Genomic DNA, 12,733 nt, shown 5'->3' with positions numbered 1-12,733 from the left:
GAATTCGACAATGCTCTATTAAAACAATTTTTGTCAGTTTATGACATTACTCCCTATTATGTATCATCGGGACACCCGGATTCACATATTTTTTATACATACATACAATATACTACCATCCTGGTACTTCCTCAGCATTAATCATTCTTATTTTTTGTATGTTGCCAGGTCACTTACAAGTGTGTTTTTTCCTGCAGGAGAATTCGTCTAGATTATCGTCAAGAATACTATTTGGAACTTTTTATGAACTGGGTGATTACAACAAGCAACAAGCCTACCTTCAAAGATTCATTCATCCGCAATTGATCAAGAGAAGAAGATATGGGCAATACCAACACCCATCAGAGAGCAGAAGACAACATTCTTTCAGCTATCACTTGATTCTACCTGGTGGCAGTGAGGTGAGAGTATGCATGAGAACTTTTTGTAACACATTTGGAGTGACTGCAAGAAGAGTGCAGTTGATAGGAGCAAATATTTTGGAGGGGAAAATGGATGCTACAGATAAAAGGGGAGGTCAGCGGAAATCCCATGACAGAGTGCAATGGTCTCAAAAAATAATTGAGCACATAAACAGTTTCCCTTCTGAGGAGAGTCACTATGCTCGAGCTAAATCCCTAACCAAACGGTTTTTGTCTCCTGACCTCAATGTCAGCCGCATGTACCGAGCTTTCCTTGAAAAATATTGTCAGGACTATGACAAAGGGCAGGTACCTGTGAGTCGACAATGGTACAATGAGATTTTCATTACAAAGTTCAACTTAGGTTTTCAACGGCCTAGAGTTGACACATGCTCCACTTGTGACACTCTCAATTTAAGGGTAAAGGCTGGAGATGCTGCAGCCAAAATAGAGCAGGAATTGCATCACCGGCGAGCCGAGGCAGCAACCAAATCTATGTCCAGTGATGCTAATTTGGCTAAAACTCCTGATGTGTATATGATATCATTCGACCTGCAACAACAGATGTACTTGCCCCAACTGACACACACTGAGATTGTACCAAAAATTTATTAATTACTTAATTTTATTTTATTTATTTTATTTTCTCCTTATTTGGACATAACTTTGAATATCCATTTATTAAAATTTCTAGTTAATAATTTTGATTTGTTGGATTGGTACAACTGGACGAAGCTTTGTCGGTTGGCCAGCCAGGGATTTCTTTTCTTCTTGTTCTAAAAGGCCTAGCTGTGGCATCTCAAAATGTAGCATGTAATTTGAATAATGAAATATCTAAATTTTACTACAAAATTTTTCTTTTAAATTATGCTAAAGTAGCATAAATGTAAATCTACAATGCCTGATTGAATTTTATATTTGAATAACCCCAGTTGGGTAAGTTATACTTGTAACTGTCTCTATGTTGTAGGTTATTCTGCTATTCTATCGAAAATCTCATATTTGCCTAGTTTTTTTATTAATTAATTCTTTATCATCTATAAATTCAATATAAATTTGATTACATCCTATTTTGAAATTTATCAAATAACGTAAAGAAGCTGTTAGAATTTGAATCAACTTTATCCCTCCATGTGTAACTGATTTAAGCCTTCTGATATTTTATAATTTCCTTTCGTTATTTTATTCATCTGAACTATTTTGCTTACTAATTTTGCCGTATTCCTCTGAGATTTATTATTATTAAATTATTTGAGATTTGTCATAATAATATTTTATTACCGCTGTTCTTACGGTATCATGTTTCTACAGAATGTATCCTGATAATTAACCTGTCCAACATTGCATGTTAACCACTCTGGTTAACATCAACGTGATGCTTGTATCTATTAGATTTTATTCTATTTCTTTTGTTCCAAACAGGTTTTTTTTATTTTACCATTAATTTTGAATGACCGGACAAATATAATACCAGGATAAATACAGGATGAAGGAGACTAAACATTTTCCATAAACTCAAGCAAATTCAACCAAATTTTGGAATTCAAGTACAGTATGAAAGTTAAATTTCCATTTACAATTCGAAGTGGGGTAAGCAGAACACTTGTTTTACAATTCGGCTTCTAATTCAACCAAGTCCATCGAATTTTATGAGTTTCAAACTTCGATAATCGTCGCTTATCTACGATTCCACATTACACTGAAGCTTCAGTTGTAGGCCTACCGGGTTACTAACATAGATTTAATAATCAAAACTTGTAAACTTGTTATTTTGTAACTTCAGAAATGAAATTGATTTTAATTTTGAAAATATAAGATTCAATCGGACTTGGCTTAAATTTTATTTCAACCAGGATTGCCAAAATATTCACTGGCCCTCATGACCAGCATTGCTTCCTACTTGTTAGGCAGTCTTATTTGAGATTACTCAAATAGGGTTGGTTACAATTGGTAGCAGAACGTGGTTAATTTATATGGAAATCTTGGTTGAAATTGAAGTATAATTTATTTAGTATGGTTACTGAGAGAGAGCTTAGTACTGAGCAATTATTTTCATGATTTGTATTTTGTACCGTATTGAATTGTTTCACTTGCTATAACCATCGATTTTGTAATCATGGAAAAACTAAATCAGACTATTTCTGATGAAATTGATCTGAGTAAATTTTTAACTCAGAGAATTATTCCTGATTATCTTGTGAAACCTAACCTTGTTTTTGAACTCATGACCTTGGGAGAAGACTTGTCAAGTCTTGAGTCATGCAATGCGAGTAATCTTAGATCTAGCTATCGTTCATTAGCAGGTAATAGTACCAATCAAATTATTCATAATTTGTCAAGTTATAATGAGTCAGTCAATTGTCTTAGAGAAAAACTTCCAAAAGTAATGGAACTTATTGACACTGTACAAAATGGTGTGCAAACTGGATATTACAGAACTGTAATCAGAGCTAATGTAGTAAAAATTGAGTCAATATTTATGCATTATTTAAATAGGATGAAACAAATTATTGTATTCTTACAAACTGAGAGTGAAGAAACTCTTGTCTTGACTGAAAATTTGGATGAGCTTTCGAATTTTGCAAAACATTTTATTGATTGTTATAATAGAATTATTGAACTACAAAGCTTGATTGCTCCATCTAGACCACCATCACCGAATCCAGCTGCTTTACTGGAACCTTTTCCTAGTCAATCTAAAGTTGTAATTAATAAAAATTTAGGAACTAGTTCAAAGGATACTTGTGCTGTTACATTAACAAGGTGTGAACCTGGTACAAGTGGTGAGTCTACAACTGAATTTGAAAATATTGGTCCATCAAAACTCAATCATGGTTATCAAGTTAATAATTTGATCCCTAGACCAACTTTGGAAATTGATTCAAGTTTCTACAATAAATTGAGAAATCCTGTAGAAAGCTTCTTGAAAAATCTTCAGCCTTGTGATGGATTAAATATTGATAGCTTATTGAAATTCTTGGAAGCTGCTATAAAAATTCATGATTTATCAGTTATGTCTGACACAAGCCTATTGCAAATTCTTGTTCCTTATACAACTGGACCTCTAGGTGATAAAATATTGTACTCTTTGAATTCTAATGCTAGCTTCAAACAATTTCACCTTGACTTGTTGAAATATTTTATCCCTCAGCGTCTTCTCTCAACAATTAAGAGAGATAAATTTGATAGATTGCAAGGACCTTGTGAAGCCCTATCATCATACGTGACAAGTATCAAAGAAGCAGCGAAATTATTATTATTGGATGAGAGTGAAGCTGAAATTGTAAGTACAATCATATCTGGTCTTAATCCTCAAGAGAGAAGTAGGTTAGTATTCATGAAAAAACCTGAATCATTCAATGACCTAAATATGCTTGCAGTTCATTCTCAAAATATTGCCTTCATTGATAATGAAAGAATGCATTTGTACAATAATACTTCTGTTCAAAATCATGCTTTTGGCAATTCTAATAATAAAAATCCCAATAAAAATAATTTCAACCGTAGGAATGATAGTGTATGCTACACATGCAATCAGAAAGGTCACATCTCTCGTAATTGTTATTCAAAAAACGAGCGGCGCGGTTTTCCAAAAGACCACACCTGATTTCTAATGCAAGTCTAAAAATAAAAAAGAATTATACTCACAAAAACCAATTAGGAAAGATTAAAAAAGGACTTTGTGGCGTTATCAATTCTAATAATAATCTGCCTTTTATTCCTGTTAGCTTTGGAAATAGCAAAATAACTCAGTCTGCTTTGATTGATACTGGTTCCTCTTACTCCTTTCTTTCATACAACTTATTTCATGAGTTGACTAAAAGTAATGAGGTGGATTTCAATGTATTCAATAAAAACCTGATTTGTTCTGCTGCTAATTCTTCTGATATGACTATAAAAAAGGCTTGTATTATGAAAATCAGATTGCAACATATGACTTGGAAGTTTGAATTCCTTTTGAGTAGTGATTTGCCAGTCAGGATAATACTTGGTGCTAATTTTATAAAAATGTCAGATATGATTATTGATTTACCTAATAATCGATACTTCTTTTGCTTCAATCCTAGTACTACATTTCCTTTAATTCGTGATGCAAACAACAATGCTAATAAAAGAAATTTCTCAGTTAGTAATGTTATTCAAAAAATTATTCCTGGAGATGTTTCTCATCTTTCTGATTTTGAATTGAAAAGGGTGAACAAAATCATTGCTGACTTTCCTGATGTATTGACCAGTAGAGTAGGGAGTACTGATTTAGTACAGTATGATATCAAACTGACTTCAAATAAAATTGTTAGATGTCAACCTTTCCCTCTTACTCCTTTCAAAACTCAGGTTATGAGAAGTAAAATTCAGAAATTATTGGATGATGGAGTTATTGAAAACTCTGACTCTCAGTATAGCAGCCCTTGTTTTCTTGTACCAAAAACTGAAAATCCCACTGAAGAGAAAGATTTCAGACTGGTAGTAGATTATAGGCGTCTAAATCAAAATATTGAATTAATTTCTGCACCAATTGGAAATCTAAATACATCCTTTCATCATTTTTCGAAAGCCAAGTACTTCTCTACTCTTGATTTGAATAATGCTTATGGACAGATTGCTCTTACCGAACGTTCTAAAAAGTTAACTGCTTTCATTACTCCTTTTGCACTTTACCAATATAAAAGAATTCCAAATGGAATTTCTTCTGGAGCTCAAGTACTTTCCAGCCTAATGGAGAAAATATTTGGTGACCTTAGATTTAAAAACGTTTATTTCTATCTTGATGATTTAATTGTATACACTGAAACTCTTGAATCCCACTTAGAAGTACTGAGAGAGGTATTCAACCGTCTTCGTAGTGCAGGTCTAACTGTTAATCCTACCAAAGTCTCATTTTGTGTTCCAAAAATATCTTTTCTTGGACACATTGTCTCTCACAACTCTATTAGCATCGACCCTGATAGAACTAAGGCCATTGTAAACAGTCCTGTACCGAAAAGGGTGAAAGACATTCAGAGATTCATTGGTTTGTTAAATTTTTACCATAAATTCATTCCCGACCTGGCAACCATTGCAGCCCCATTAAATGCACTTCGAAAGAAAGATGTAAAATTCATTTGGAGTACTGAATGCCAGCAAGCATTTGACAAATTGAAAATGATAATTACCCAGCCTCCTGTTTTAAAAATTGCCGATTTTAATCGTAGATTTGTTCTGGAAACAGATGCATCTAGTGTAGGTATTGGCTGTGTCTTGAGTCAGGATTATGACGGTACTCTTGCCCCAATAGCATTTGCATCCAGAACATTATCCACTTTAGAAAGGAAATATTCGGCGTATGAAAAAGAGGCACTTGCTGTGTTATTTGGTATTGAAAAGTTCAGATATTTCTTAGAGCATACGAAATTTACTTTACATACTGACAATAGTGCTCTGCAATGGGTACTTAAGAATCCCAAGCCATTAGGAAGGATAGGCCGGTGGATTCTTAGAATAAGTTCTTTCCAGTTCGATGTCAAACATATCAAGGGTACTGATAATGTGATTGCTGATTATCTAAGTAGGATGTTTGATGAAAATCCTGATAAGGAATCTACTGATAATGTTTCTCCTAATGAATTTGAAAGTCTTGATTCTCCTGCTTTGTGTAACGTTGCTCTATCTGACTTTCCACTATGTTTTACTGAGATTTCTGATTATCAAAAAAAGGATCCGTTCATAATAGAGATAATGAATAAGAAGGAATCTGGAGAAGATATTTTTCCATATTCTATTTCTAAAGGGGTACTTCTTTATAATAGCAGAAATAATCAGGAACCCAAGATTGTTCTTCCTAGTATTTTGAAGCCCATGATTTTCAAATATTATCATGAAACTACTTATGGCGGTCACTCTGGTTTTCTAAAAACACTAAACAAAATAAAACAAAAATTTATTTGGAAGGGTATTTCTAAAGATCTAGTTGCTTTCATCAAGTCCTGCAAGTTATGTTCATTGAGTAAGCCAGCACAAAAAACTAATTATGGTTATCTTTGTTCATCTATTGCTTCACAACCAATGGAAAAAATGTTCTTGGACTTTGTAGGGCCATTACCAAGGACAACAAGTGGTAACACCATGATATTCTCCTGTATGGATGCTTTCACTAAGTATTCATGGCTACTTCCATTACGAAAAGCAACCTCTGAGTCTTTATGTAAGGAGCTTCAGAAAATATTTGTAAACTTTGGTGTCCCTAAATATGTAGTTTCTGATAACGGTCCTCAATTTAAATCAAATTTCTTTAAAAACTTTTGTTTCCAAAAGGGAATTTTGCATATAACTCAAACAGAATATAATCCTAAACCTAACCAAGTAGAAAGAATACATCGTAATTTAAAATCTTGTCTTATTAGCTTTAATCATGACAAACAGAATAAATGGGATTTAACTCTACAGTGGCTTCCCTTAGCATTCAATAGTGCTTTCCATGAGAGTAGCAAGTTTTCTCCTCATGAACTGATGTTTCGTCATAAGGTTAATAATCCTATAAACAATATTTGGAAAATTGATGATATACTACCAACGAAGTTTGTTAAAGATACTAACAAAATATGGAAAGATGCTTATCATAACTTATTGAAGTCTCATAATTCCAGTAAAAAGAGGTATGATATGTATAGAAATCCAATTCCATATAAGATAGGTGATATTGTTTTCCTAAAATCAAATCCTGTTAGTAAAGCATGTAATCAGATTACTGCCAAATTACTTCCCAGGTATTCTGGACCTTATTTGATAAAAGAATGGATTAGTCCAGTCAGTGTGAAATTATTTTCAACCGATGGACAAACATTTGTGCGACGAGCACATGTGAGTCAACTTAAAATGGGAAATAATCCTTAAGTAGACTTTTCTCATAATGAGATTTTTATTGTAATACACATATGTGGTGGACGCACCCATATGTTTGTGGTAGTTACTCTTGTAACTATTCTATTTGTGTAAAATTTTGTTGTGTTCTTTGGAAACTTGTGATTCTGCACAATTATTGTGTCACTTGATTTCTTGTAACATGGTATGATGAAGAATGTACTGTATATTTAAGAATTGTAATTATTATTGCTTCGTAACTAAGTAAGTTACAGTGTATCAATTTAGTTGTATATGTTATTTTGATAATGTGTTATTTGCTCACTAAACTCATTGCTCAGTTTTCTCTCGGTAACTCATGCTAACTCTTGCTTTTCTCTTTGGTAATTTGGATTTTTGAAGTTTTGTCCAATGCTTGTAGATTTTATTTTCTTCTTTGAGCCTTGTCGACCTGATCAATTGACAATGATCTCTCTTCTTTCTCTTTCTCTTCCCTCTACTTTCCATTTTCTTTGGGCGGCCGACCAATTACTCTCCTTTTCTATTTATTTAACTTCTATCTTGAATAAATTTCTGGTACAATTTGGTTCCTAAATTAAATACCCCCAGTTGTGGAGGTTTGTACCAAAAATTTATTAATTACTTAATTTTATTTTATTTATTTTATTTTCTCCTTATTTGGACATAACTTTGAATATCCATTTATTAAATTTCTAGTTAATAATTTTGATTTGTTGGATTGGTACAACTGGACGAAGCTTTGTCGGTTGGCCAGCCAGGGATTTCTTTTCTTCTTGTTCTAAAAGGCCTAGCTGTGGCATCTCAAAATGTAGCATGTAATTTGAATAATGAAATATCTAAATTTTACTACAAAATTTTTCTTTTAAATTATGCTAAAGTAGCATAAATGTAAATCTACAATGCCTGATTGAATTTTATATTTGAATAACCCCAGTTGGGTAAGTTATACTTGTAACTGTCTCTATGTTGTAGGTTATTCTGCTATTCTATCGAAAATCTCATATTTGCCTAGTTTTTTCATTAATTAATTCTTTATCATCTATAAATTCAATATAAATTTGATTACATCCTATTTTGAAATTTATCAAATAACGTAAAGAAGCTGTTAGAATTTGAATCAACTTTATCCCTCCATGTGTAACTGATTTAAGCCTTCTGATATTTTATAATTTCCTTTCGTTATTTTATTCATCTGAACTATTTTGCTTACTAATTTTGCCGTATTCCTCTGAGATTTATTATTATTAAATTATTTGAGATTTGTCATAATAATATTTTATTACCGCTGTTCTTACGGTATCATGTTTCTACAGAATGTATCCTGATAATTAACCTGTCCAACATTGCATGTTAACCACTCTGGTTAACATCAACGTGATGCTTGTATCTATTAGATTTTATTCTATTTCTTTTGTTCCAAACAGGTTTTTTTTATTTTACCATTAATTTTGAATGACCGGACAAATATAATACCAGGATAAATACAGGATGAAGGAGACTAAACATTTTCCATAAACTCAAGCAAATTCAACCAAATTTTGGAATTCAAGTACAGTATGAAAGTTAAATTTCCATTTACAATTCGAAGTGGGGTAAGCAGAACACTTGTTTTACAATTCGACTTCTAATTCAACCAAGTCCATCGAATTTTATGAGTTTCAAACTTCGATAATCGTCGCTTATCTACGATCCCACATTACACTGAAGCTTCAGTTGTAGGCCTACCGGGTTACTAACATAGATTTAATAATCAAAACTTGTAAACTTGTTATTTTGTAACTTCAGAAATGAAATTGATTTTAATTTTGAAAATCCATGATTTCAAATCCATTGCTCATGCCTTTTTGAATACCAAAGCTCTGAAAATTTCAACAGCTAACCAACTGAAACTTACTGCAGTGAGCTTTGGTCGGGTTATGATAGCAAAAGGTACTGGTGAGGCAGCAGGTTGGAGTGTAGGAATTAATGTGTTGAGAGATAGAGTCAGTGTAGAAGACTTCAAAAATCTGGATCTCCCCCTTCGTCGTTCACACATTGGGGTGCCTCAGAAGAAGAAAGCTGATATAAGGAAGATGCTACCCTTTCTTGATCAACCAGCAAGGGACTACTTTGAAGAAATTTTAGAAGAGACACCAAATACTGATAATTGAACAGTGCAAGTTTTATGGTATTTACTAAGTTTAGCACTTGCACATCAATGGTATATACAACGTTTTGGCACAAATACATTATTTTGGAATTTATTGTAATAAAACTATTTAATCAATTTGTACTAAACTTTGCATACTAGTGTATCCTCATCTGTAAAGGTTGGAAAAAGTTTTTCAATAAAATTAACTTTGGTTTACATATAACAATGTTTTTTCTTTCTCCTGAAAAATTATATTTTTGGCATTTACAACTTTATGGCATGGCATGCTTCGTATAATACTGTAAAAGTATTAATATAATACTTAAAATTATTATTACGTAAAGCATTATACTGTAATACTTTCCACAAACATGTCGTTTCCCGATATTTTTCTATGAACTTCCTTAAAAATTCAGGACTCAAGAATATTTTTGAGTCTTGAGACATTTTCCACGAAAACAACTTTTAAAACTTAGTGAAAATTTAAATTTAACTATCAGAAACTGAGAAGTGTGGTGTGTAGGTGAAGACGGATACTGACCAACTGACTATACTGGGAGAGTATTCATTTCGTATCTATTTCTGCTGTGTATGAGAAGCTATCTCTACCTGTAAAAGATTTTGTGTGTGTGAGGGTGTGTTTGAGAAGTCATTCTAGGTTTTGAATAGGTTTCCTCTTCACGTTGTCATTGACCACAACTTGTCTTTTCACAACTGGTCGTTCACTAGGGTCGCCGGAGCTCCGCCTGCCCTGAAAGCCGCCACTCACCAAAAAAATGGTCAGTTTTTACGGACGCTACCAAAGTGGAACAGTGAAAGATAAACTGGCTCCTATTTTATATCTATCATTTTTTGGCAGCACTGAACCTGTATTCCTCTTAGTTTGTAGTAACTTGAAAAAGGATGAAAAGTAAATAGGCCTATTAAAAGTGTTCATTATAGGAGTTATCACAAGTTTTAGTAATATTCTTATATTGGAGAATTACATCATATTCAGGGAATCAAATTTATGAAAACATAACGTTAATATCATTTTTTCTTAAATCTCCTCCTAGTATCTAACTGTATTGGAAACAAAGCTAGGATATTTTATAGGCTTATATATAATATGTTCAGATCAGAGAAGGTGGTCAATTTACGTTATTTATTTTATAGGTTAGTAATTCTAATATTATTAATGATCATCATCCTGGCTCTACTCAACAGAAAAATTCTATTGACCGAACCGTTGACTGCTTGACCAGTTACTCGAAATTGATAGTTGAATATGATGAAATACTATTTATTACTTATACAAACGTTAATATTATATTGAAATAAAATTATTATTTATATTATCTGCCATACCGGTACGCTATAAATAAGAAACTAGGTACCCTACTGTATAGGGACACCTTAATGTATGAATGCATGATTAAAATATTGTAGCATGTTAAATTATTTAGCTTTTCGAGTGGTTTCTATCCTATAGCATAGGCAGAAGCTGTATGTTATGCCGTGCTATGAATTTAGAAAGTAAATTTAGAATTTAGAAGCACACACAATATAACTTAAAAAGGATGCTTGATAAACATACTTAGTGCTAGAGAACGGGAATCCAGAAATGACAAAAGAGACAACGAGATAGAGAGAAGATATCAAATGTATTGTCACCTCTTAAAGTTAAATTCAACAGTTAATAAAACAAAATTAAGTTGCATCATGAAAACCCAAAATAGAATCAATAAATTTAGAACGTTATCTCCGGTATAGCTAGTATTCGATAGTATCCTACTCTGCCTGCTTTACATTGAAAAGATCTTAGATTGAATCATGAGAAGCCTAAAGGAATCTAATTTCAGAAAGAAGAATTGAAAGTTATCATAGATATTTCTCAGAAGTTAATCATAAATAACAATAAATATTTTAAAAGAAAGATAAGCATAAAAAAAATCAGAAAACTCTTAGAACATTTAGAACACTATCAAAATATTATCAAATGTTAATAATATCTATTCTGTATCTTTATAATTATTATGAAAGCTGCAAAGACAAAATATTCCTAAAGTATCACATCATGGAATTCTACCTGGGAAAACTATTCAAAAATATGTGACATCAAAACAAATTTAGAAAGGATAGGTTCCTTGAAACTTCGATTCTTCACAACTTTAAGAAGAAAATATTATTTACAAAACATTTATGGACCTTTAAACATTTTATATGCTAGTTCAACTCTTAGTAGTTTAGTAGATTATAGAATATAAATTTAAAGAAAACTGAAATTCCCAGCTGGATCCTTACAGAGAAAATATGGCCTCATATTTCAATGTAAAGATACAACCGAAAATCTACTATTCAAACGAAATAAAAATTTGTAATCTATTAATCCCCAAGTCCTAAATCTCAAAGTTACGATTTAACAAAAAGGAAGAGTCTAATCCAGCACGTTTTAATTGATGGTTCCCGCTTCACCCCCTTTTTGAAAGTCTATAGTCACTAAAACCCATTCTGTCACATCCGGAGTTCCTGGGATTGGAGTTCCAATTTGAATCTAGGCTCGGTGATTGAGCTCTACACGTCCCGAGGGGACAGGAGACAGCATACCCCAAACTAGGACTGCCATCGATTTAGAGGCATCTCAGCGGCTTAAAGACACACGCTCACGGACCATGGACCCGTACATTGACCGCTTTAGTAGCGGTTATAGGAGGAAAATTTCCATTGTAAGGTGACAAATTTGATATCCTCTCTTCTTAATAAAGGCATTTACTGAGGCGGAAAAAACTAAAACATGCTATTGGAGCAGATGGTTCCACAGCCAAATACTAACAAGCCTAAAGCTGGCATAAAAGCCATGATTAACACAAAATACTGAGACTACATTATTCAGTTCTGCTAGCAGCAATGGACAGACGCTGAATGAAGCCCACGGTACACTCTTGTCTTGTTGAGGAGCTGTGTGATCGGCCTCACTAGATAGGAGCCTAACCAACGTTAACTGTGATTGACAGTTACTATTTTATTGAAAATATTCATTAGAATTTCCGCCAATAGGAGGAACGGTACAACTATAATTTAAGATACATTCTCCCACCAAGCAACAGCTATTTTCCAAATTCCTAAACAAATAAGGGATGATTGATAATCAATCGGACACAAATTTCTTGCCTTTTAAGGTCATGAACCAAGCTGATGCTCCAGGAAAATCGTTGATTTTCTTAGTACCATAACCTCTACACACACACTAACAAAGTCAACACAACACAACGCAGGAAAGCAGAGCATCTAAATAAATTTTCATAACAGGCTGACTTCTCATGATAATTCGCAAAATCCTCATCATTCACAATTGGAACAATGA

The 12,733-nt window shown here is 32.9% G+C and overlaps 1 long non-coding RNA gene across 1 annotated transcript; it reads left to right on the top strand.

Moving 5' to 3' along the window:
• Nucleotides 1-1,002: 1,002 nt before the first annotated feature.
• LOC120350877 lies at nucleotides 1,003-2,128 on the top strand. Its single transcript, XR_005571074.1, has 2 exons — nucleotides 1,003-1,337; nucleotides 1,824-2,128. It is a non-coding gene; the product is annotated as an uncharacterized LOC120350877 (long non-coding RNA).
• Nucleotides 2,129-12,733: the final 10,605 nt, after the last annotated feature.

This window comes from Nilaparvata lugens, chromosome 4 (assembly GCF_014356525.2).
Source record: "Nilaparvata lugens isolate BPH chromosome 4, ASM1435652v1, whole genome shotgun sequence".
Taxonomy (NCBI): domain Eukaryota; kingdom Metazoa; phylum Arthropoda; class Insecta; order Hemiptera; family Delphacidae; genus Nilaparvata; species Nilaparvata lugens.
This window is presented reverse-complemented; position numbering and strand designations above follow the sequence as displayed.